The sequence below is a fragment of the Penaeus vannamei genome, chromosome 7, assembly GCF_042767895.1.
Source record: "Penaeus vannamei isolate JL-2024 chromosome 7, ASM4276789v1, whole genome shotgun sequence".
In the NCBI taxonomy this organism is placed as follows: domain Eukaryota; kingdom Metazoa; phylum Arthropoda; class Malacostraca; order Decapoda; family Penaeidae; genus Penaeus; species Penaeus vannamei.
In genome coordinates, this window is record NC_091555.1 from 13,551,931 (window position 1) to 13,561,930 (window position 10,000).

At 38.9% G+C, this 10,000-nt stretch overlaps 1 protein-coding gene across 1 annotated transcript in view; it reads right to left on the bottom strand.

The window, feature by feature from the left end:
* Positions 1-7,040: 7,040 nt before the first annotated feature.
* The window catches only part of Jarid2 (Jumonji, AT rich interactive domain 2), a gene marked incomplete at its 5' end in the record, with an annotated part of 72,144 nt that continues 69,184 nt past the window's right edge, over positions 7,041-10,000 (bottom strand). Inside the window, 1 exon segment of the mRNA XM_070123531.1 lies at positions 7,041-10,000. This exon segment is cut by the window's right edge and continues 1,970 nt beyond it.

Here is a 10,000-nt window from a genome sequence, read left to right on the forward strand (position 1 = left end):
CTCTTGATAATAAGAAATATGCCTTCATCGCACCTCGAATCTAAAAATATAACTCCTTTTTATAAGGTATATACAACATATAAAACGTTTTGTTTTTATGAAAGTAATAAGCTTTATATACACGAATCTGAAGCCAACGGATTCTTTTCGGGACAAAGTGTTTACGATTGGAAATAATGCAAATTTACATGGTATTTGCATTTTTTTTTTTTTTTTTTTTTTTTTTTTAGCTTGTAAATAGATTTTTCCTCGAAGTACTAATGCTAAGAGATATTAAAGTTGTAAGAGTACAAGAAGCACCGGTGACTATTGCCTGTTTAGCGATTTTTTTCTTGCCTTAATTAAGAATAATTTATTCTGACTGGCACCTGATCTAACGCTCAGTGAAGGGCCCTGGGGAAGAAACACTGTCACGCATGCGCAGACGCAAGAGGGCCGAGCTTGTTCTTGTTCAGATGGCGATGACGTCATGAGCCTTTAACGTGTGGCAGCAAAACCAGGACGCGAAGAATTTAACTCTGGAAGTTCCAGGTTAAATTACAAAGGAGGTGATAACTTTGGTCAGAGTCGGGATGGAAAGGAACTGGCCAATCTGCTGCACTTGTCTTTGAATACATATTTCACTACGAAAATATCCCTTACGTCCACCTGGATATGATGAGTGTACTTTCGCATGGATTACCGCAATATTTCTTCCCAATATTTTCAAACAAGACCTGTAAAAGTCAGAGTTGATAAGCAAGTCTGTCATTTGGATTTCTAAGCAAGTTTGTCTTGGATTTAAAAAAATCGGTAATTTTCTATATTACGTCCGCATAACCGATATCTACGATTTTGGTATCGTTGGATTCCTTTCACTTTCCACATTGCAAATATATAGTTTTTATTGCGCGGAAACCCCCCCGTTAGCGACAAACTTGGCCCTGATAGCAGGGGGGGCATGAAAGGTTCCAGGGAAAGTGCGGGGTTAAATAGCACTAATAATATAACGCACTGTGAAAATAACCATGGTTATTCTCATAACATTCCATTGCAGGGGGCTGTGCCCCCTGCGACCCCCCTGGGAGGGGGGGCTGCCGCCCCCTAACCCCCGCCGAGGACACAAAACCTCCACCACGTATTCCCGGCAGGCTAGAGCGTTACAGTTATCGGCGATCTCGGAGCGGCGGACGTATTACATTTACCTCGTAACATACCCGCTGAATCAGCATACTAACCTTAACATAGCATTGTATATAGAGACGATTGTTGTATAATTAGGATGAAGAAGGTATACCATGAACAGAAGAGCGGCGGTGACCTGCCCTCGTCGGGTCGGCGGGTTTTACGCCTTTTTCATGCATCTAGTTCGTGTGCGCTCTATTCTGCCGTGAATACGTGGGGGATATTTTGTTTCCTCGGCGGGGGTTGGGGGACGGCAGCCTCCCCCAGGGGGGTTACAGTTATCGTGTGAATAACCATGATTATTTTCACTGTGGTTATATTATTAGGGTAATTTTATATATTACGTCCGCTGCTTTGACATCGTCGCCCCCGCTATCGGGGCCAAGTTTGTCGCTAACGGGGGGGGTTACCGCGCAATAAAACCTACATATTTGCATTGTATAGAGTGAGAGGAATCCAACGATACCAAAATCGTCGACATCGGTTATGCGGACGTAATATAGAAAATTACCAAAAAATCTTTTTCAGAATGATAACATATTGAATCAATTAAGTGCTATAGATAACAGTTTTTGAAGAAATAAAAATCATAAGGTGTAAAGAGACTGAAGTTGAATGTCTCCCGTAACATTTCATCCATGATTGATGAAAACCAAATTATGAACATTAACCCCTAGCATTAACACGCGAGCGCTAAATGTATCAAGTTTGGGTACCTGAAAGTGAGATGTATCGAATAGCCTGTTCACGGGTGTAGTCTGATCTGTTGCTAGAATTTCTATTTTAATTCTAGGGTTGATATGTATAGCATTCTTCATTCAAATATTCAATAAGTACTTTATGAGCAGTATTAGAAATAAAGTTATACACTACATATTTAATGACTGTGCCTTCCTTGCCCCACCCATCCATCTTATGGTTGGTGATGTTTATCTTGAATTTTATGGTCATATATTGCGTGATGTCAATGGATAACTAAATGGACAATGCATGAAATATGTTATAAAGGAAAGAAATCGTTTAACATGTAGTTGGTCCAGATTTTTCTGAATAATAGCTGTTCAAGAAAAGAACGGGTCAGTCAACGGGAAAGTCTAGATCAGTAGCAACTCGAGGAGGTGTCATGGCGTCTGTTTATTTTCATGACGTCACTTTGGCGTCCCGATGCCTTGTGAATATGATCGATCATTTTGTTTTTTTCAATTTCCAAAAAGGACGGGAAATAATTATTTTCATGATAACATTTTAATTGAACAATCATCAAAATATACCTGTGGATGAGAAAAGTGGGTGATTATGTTTATACATGATTCTCAAGTGGAATTTCTCGCAGTGGGAGTCAAGCCAAAGGCCTGTATTTTTACTCAGCTTGAAGGAATTAAATATACCTACTTTTATTAATACCTCCATGCACTCAATGAATGAATGAAAGGTACTTTATTTAATGTATTGGATAACAAGCCAACAAGACTTTATGAAGTCAAAAACACCTGAAAAGCCATTGAAACTTTAAGACTTGGATATTGTACAAAATGTAAACATGAACATGTGCTAATCTAAAAATAACGCAAAATCAATTGACTTTTTATAGGGCGTTGCGTGGCGAATAGGGCGAGGGATGGAGGTAGTTAGCTGCGTCTCTCGGCCCATTTGTAAACAGCCAAACTGGCCACCTACTTAGAGCCTCAAAAGTACAATTGTCTGAACTGCAACATACATTTCATTTTGCCTTTCTATTTTTGTTAGTCATTACTGTGTGATATGAAGGTCGTGTATATCGGTTTCGAGCCCTTATCAGTCTCGGGCAGGAAAGTAATTGATCTCTCTCGACGTCTCAATGGAAAGGGGAGTTCATTTACAATAATCCCTGATAGGTGCATTGCACGGTGGAAACCGCTCACCCTGAGCGGTTTGAGTCAGGGCGAGGTTCAACGTGCAGAAAAACTCGAAATTAATGCAGGGACTGTATAATAGAAACTGCAACAGAACCATTAGCAACAATCACTGGATAATAAGGGTAAAAATGGATGTTAGATAAATAGGGAAAGAATCTGAGGAATTAGGGAACAGGGGAAGGAAATGAAGTATAAGGAAGATTGTCAGGAGTAGAGGAAAAGGATCCGGAAGATAGTGTTGCGACATAAGAGAGACCCGTGAGCAGTTGGGAGCGGTAAGGATAATGGGGAACGAAGAGGGAATGGTGCACATGGAGAAGGGGAGGGTGGGATGGGTTGTGAAAAAGTGGGAGGAAGAGGGGTAAATGGAACTTCAGAAGGAGAATGGATATCAGCAAATGTTTTGTTTAATGTAGAGGGATTGTATGGTGGGTGAGGGAGCGGAGCATTCTCATGAATCATGTATAGGGATTTTTGGATGTCTTCAAGACTTTCTGGAGGGGAGTTAGGTGGGAAGGCCTGAGAAACAAAAGTTCTCTTGTGAGAAGAGGGGATAGAAGTTAAAGGAGTAGAGGAAGAGGGGGTGTAGGTGAGGATATGGTAGGCGACGATGGAGTGGAACAGGTTTTTGGTGCGACAGATAAAGTGGGAAGGAGGGATAGGCATTAGAGCAGTGGTAGAGATTGGAGTATCTGGATTTGGACTGGAAAAGGAATTTGGTGGGGGAAAGGGGAAGTAGAGGTAGGATGGTTCAGGGTAGAGGGATGAGATACTGGAAAAGATGCTGACACTTCTTTAGAAGATATGAGGGGAGCAGGAGCAGGATTAGGATAAGTCCAATATGCGAATGGTTAATGGTTAAAAGCGAAATAAATGTGTTAGACATCTAAGGTCATATAGCACTATTGGAAGGTGTTGTAAAGGGTGATGTCAGGTTATAGTTGCTATGCGTCAACTATCTAGAGTAATGTTGAAAGGTTGAAGATGGGTAAGGGGCTGATGAGGGGAAGGGTGATGGTGGTTTAGGTAAGGGAATTAGATCAAGTGAAGGATATTTATGCGTCTGAGGAAGAACAGGTAGATAATAGATGGATTATAAGAAGCAAGGATATGACGTAGGTCTGGTCTGTGGGAACGGAAACCGCGAATATTCCAATGGAGAAGAGCTATATCTTAGTTATTTTATGAGTGAAAGCGTCGGTACGTGTTGGGGAATCTGGGGGAAGGAGCTAGGGGGTGCTATGACATGAGTGATTCCCGTGTGTATCCGGGAGGGAGTGGAAAGGATAGAGGGGATGGATGGAGGGAGAATGTGCGTATAGTTGGAGTTGAAGGGGGTGGGTTGTGTTGGGAGGGAGTAGGAGGACGTGGTGTGGGGGGGAATATTAGTGGTAGGAGGATGGATATTGGAAGGATGGATAGTTGGAGTTGAAGGGGATGTGTTGTCTTGGGAGGCATTAGGAAGAAGGGGTGTAGGGGTGCTATGAATAAGAGGAGGATGGATTTCAGGAGGATGGGTATCGGGAGGATGGATATCGGTGGTGGACGGAATTGAGGGGGTTAGGTTGTGTTGAGAGAGAGGAGGAGGAAGGGATGTAGGGGGAATATGAGTAGGAGGGGTATGGATATCGGCAATCACTTCAAGTGTGGAGGGAGCATGAGTTAAGTTGTGTCTCAAGCATATAGCTTTGAATGTCTTCCATAGTTTCTACAGTGGGGTTTGCTGGAGAGTTTTGTGGGACAAAGGTTTCCTTATGAGGGAGGGAAGAGGAGACTGGAGTAAAGGAAAAGGTAGGTGCAGGTGAGTGTGCGGTAGGGGAAGAAGGGGTGGAACGTTTAGTCTGTGTACTGCAGGTAGTGCGGAAAGGGAGGGGGGATGGTGTTGGGGCTGTAGTTGAGATTAGAGCTGTAGTTGAGATTGGGGTGTCTGGATTTAGAGTGGCAAAAGAATTTGACTGGGGGAGGTTGAATGTAGAAGTGGAAGTGGGGAAGTAAGTAGGTATAGGGGAGGGTGTAGAATCATCTTGAGGTTGAGGGGGAGGGGAAGAGCGAGCCACATCACTAGATTATGGAGTATAAGAGAAACCTTGTCGACGTGCTTCCTGTCTGGCTTCATGTAGAGTGAGACCATTTTTGTATCTGAGAGCTGCTACCTCAGACTCGAACTTGTAAGTGGGACAGCCTCTACAAAATACATTATGGGAGCTGCAGCAGTTAGCACATCGGTCTGTGGAGCGGCAGTGTTTGGCAGGGTGTCCAAATCGCCAGCAATTTTGACAATGACGGGGAGGATGTTGGTATGGTTGAACAGGGAGGGATTGTCCACCAATGTAGATATGAATGGGAAGGTCATGTGTACTGAAAGTAATTTTGGCAATGTTGATGGGTTTCTTTTGATGACCTCTAGGAGGAATGGAGTAGCAATGTAGATATCAGGTCCTGGTTAGGTTAGGTTAGATTAGGTTAGGTCTTTGAGGCAGCCGAGTAAGTCTTCTCCACAATCTGACCAATCTTTGGTATCAACTGGGCAGTTTGCTGAGGAGATAGAGACCGTTCCGGTACAAGTCATAAGAGTTGGATGAGGTTCTGCAGGGATGGGGTTGCCAGAGAGATCAGTTAATTTTGATAATTCTATAACTTCAGCTTCAGATCTGAATGTTACGAGACGGGAGCGATCCCATCGGGTACGCAAAGGTACTCTGCCTACATGTTCTTGGAGACATAATTGAAAGAGAAGAGTGTTGCCTGGGTAAGGAGCTGTAGGGGGGGTCACGAAAAATCGGTCCCATTTAGCTGTTAAGATATTTGTAGGGTTGGTGGTGGAAGCTAGTGTTGTTGAGGGGGGTAGTATTACGTAGAGATGGAGAATAAGGCTGTAATGTAGTAATAAGGGAGGTTGGGGTATTAGATGGAGAAGGTTGTAAGGGTAGAGTCGATGAATTTGAGGAAGTTAGGAGGGTAGAAATGTCTTCTGGAGATTGAGTCTCTGCTTGGGTGGGTAATGCACTAGTAGGCATTGAGGAGTGGGTAGTAGTTTGTGTTCAGAGTCATGGTCAAAGGAGAGCCTGGGGTGGGGCTATTTGATAAAGGGGCAAGCCTCATTGCCCCTAATAAGGGGATTACATCTTCATTACTGGTTATGGGGACCCTTGATTATATAAAGCAGCATAAACGGTCCACCCCCATGCTCTGAGAGGGTAAGAGCTAGGCAATAAATCAGGAGTATCGTGACCATGAATCCCGCAGGCCGTTCAGGACTGGCACAAGGTCAGCCTTTCATCCTTTCAGCACGGGTCTTATACCTTAGGAAGTAGATAGTAGAAGGGGTTGGAGAAGGGACGGAAACAAAAAGCTGTAGGGAGAAAAGGCCATGCAAACTTTGTTGAATCGAGGGCTGAGGCCCTAGGCAGGGGAGATCCCTGCATTGGATCTCAGTCTCCATCTCCTAAGTTCTGCCATCAACAACAACGTGCAAGGGATTGGGGGGGGGGGTCATTTTGGTAAAGATGTAACACAAAATATGATTCAGTTATATCTTGTGACAGGGTGTGTCTACAATAATTTATATCAACTTGATGATTAATTGTTGAAAAAACCTTTCCTATAAGGAAGCTTTCATAAAAAAGGGTTTGTATGAGATTAAGTATGTCTTGTCATAAATAAGTATTTTTGAAGATATTAAAACCACTCAAATATATTCAAGATATTCACTCTTATTCATACCTTTTTCTACATTCTTCACAATAAACACTGATTAGGGAGGCTTTTAATCTATTATACAGTACATATATATTGCTTTTCACTGGGATAACATTTTACTCTAGCAGAGCACCCATATTTTCAATAAAACTAGAATACTTGGTCTAAAAAGAATTATACCAAACATTAATACAAATGACATATGGTTTGTTGTAAAAATTAGTTATATTATCTCATATATATAATACTTCAGGTCTCAGAATGACATTTAAAGGCAGAAAATTATTATGAAAATGTGTTTTATTCATTCATCTTCTGTACAAAAGCCACAGTTGTGTCAAAAGTACAACATGTATGGCAGTGTTCCACAGGAGAGTTCCAGATAGCAGATCAGACTTGAAATGCACAACTATTTATCTTATTCATATGCTTATGGTATCTGCTATATCTGTCAGAAACCAATACTTAAAAAGCATTTTGTCCATTTATTTCACAAATGTTATAAAATAATATATGGTAGAAATATTTACGATGTCAAAATAGAGATACGAATTGCATACTTGACTTTCATGTTGAAATGGCTGACATAATATACCTATTTTACTATTCTCCAAAATGAACAAGTAATGAAAACATAATAGTTTTAGAAAACTTTTTTCTGCTCAATGCTATACACACCATGCAATAAAAAAATAAAAAAGGAAGGTATTGTCTTTAATACCAAGCAAAGTGCTTGTAAATAAGGGGATGTAAATGCTCAAAGCTTGATGAGTATAACAAATGATGGCATTAGAGTTGTCTCTATTTTGAGCAAAATTAAGGACAATATACTCAAAATGGATGTCTATTATATATGTAGCCTGAAAAAGTACATATATACATACTTATTATTTCCATAACAAAAATCCTATGGTAAAATTGAGCTTACAGACACGGGGAATCTTATCTGGAGGTTCATTGTTACTCTTAAAATGCAGACTTAAGAGAATGAAACAAAAGTAAAAAATAATACAGAGTAATGATATGCATGGATTACATTAGAAGAGGAAAAAAAAGAAAAGAAAAATGAAGATGCTTCCAAACTCACCTGCATCTTCACAGTCCACCAATATAGCAACTAGAGTATATAAAAAATGATAATAAAAAAATAATAAAAAATAAAATAAATAAAAAGTATTATTTTCAAGTATTCCACACTTGGCCATGTTGTTCTACTAAGCCATTATGTACAAAAGAAAAAGAAAAGAAAAATAAACTGAAGTCTCATGGGAACGCTACATTACAGCAGAAATTAAATTGCTTTATCACAGAATGCTGAACTGAAAATTGGAAGCCTTTACAGCAGCACACATTAATATCGCTCCACAAGTAAGTCAATAGATTACCCTCCCTATTGACTATATAAATGCATTTGTAATACATGTTTACCAATCTTGCAATAAACAGCAATGAAATCTTGGCAATATGATAAATTTCACAATTCTTAAATGGTATATTCATACTTTTTACCAAAATGATTTTGCTAACTAATTGAATCTGAAACTTGAACTTTCATGTATTACAACAATCTATTACAAATCTAAATCTATGACAGAATCTACCATGAAGAACTCAAGATTTTCTTCATTACAATTACATCACCATCATCAGGTCTCTGAGAAAATAGCAAAAAATCAGATGCTCATAAGATTTAAAACATCTTAAATATGTCATATACAAGCTTTATACAATGGGTAGAGTGGCACGTTAAGAAGACGGTGAGGTGCCATAAGGCTTTGCTTCTTCATGTGATCAACATATGTTGATAACTACAGAAAAAAAGCATTTACAAACATGACTAAATCCATGTTCTATTGCAAACGTGCATAGTCAATTCTGACTGGTACAAACTCATTCTTTCCAAGATATTCCTTTCACTCAAAGAAATTTGAATGTTAAATTCTGGAAGAGAAATAAATTCTCTTCTCAATACTAAGCTTCATCATGGTGAATCATGCCCAGTTTTGAAAGGTAATAAATATTTAAACTTTCAAAGTTTTGATATATTCAAAATAAGAAAATGTGGACTTCCAATTCTGTTCACAAACACTTAAGTACACAACCATTTCTTGTGTTTTTCCTTTTTCACAAGAGATATGTAAACAATCATCCCCATGAATCAGCTCATGCAAACTGATATGAATTATTACATAAAAAAGGGGGAAAATACATGTATATGTATATATATATATATGTATATATATACACTGTTGGGGTTGAGAGGTAAAGGTCAAAAAGTTACCTAAAATTAGGACATCTTCTATCTATACATGTTGTGAATTACTTTCCATGGAGATTGAAACATCAAACTGACACAGTTATTAATTGCAATAATAATGTCACTAGAACCTACAGTAACATAGTCCCAGGGTTGAAGACAGAATGTACAGGTACAAAGACTGCAGAAATTTGCAAGTTTACAAATATGAGCCATAAATAATTTTTGTGCAATTGTTATTCATTTTGCAATGGAAACCACAATTTCAAAAAATATCCTTCACATTTATGGCTCAGAAATTACTTACAATGTTATCTTCTCATGGTTGCGAGGTCTACCACATGAACCTTTAGCATTTGTAAGTAATACTAGTCTACATGCGAGTTCATGTTCCCTTGCACAAAAGCAAAACATAAAAAAAGAGAGATAGAGACAGAAAAAAGTTAAGTTTTCCTTAGAATAAAGACTTTCTGATTTACAATTCGCATTAGTCCATAACATGTTGGGAAATGTCCCAACCCATGTTTTGCCTTCATTGCCTGTTGATTAAATAAATAAAATAAAGAGCAGTTTCTCCAACTTACATTATTTCTACAACTGCTGCTCTCTTCTACAGTACTACCATATGCCTAGTTATGATACAATAATCTTTAAATAATGTCATTACAACAGTGAATATGCACAAGCTAATACCAGTTTGGTTTATGCTGTACTCACTGACAATCTTTACAATATTTTTCTTTATATGTACAATAACACATCAAGTGTAATCCTTCAGTAAATAAATGTGCGTATCTGTGGTAGAGCAACACAATTTGTTCATCAACAGCACCTCTTTTGTATCAACTTGTGAAGTGTGAGGGTTAAGCCTTAGTACTAGATTATGGTATAAAATTATTATTTTCCTACAAAGACACATAAACTAATATATATATAATTCATTCCAATACACATCACAAATAAATACAAAAATATTATTTGGTTT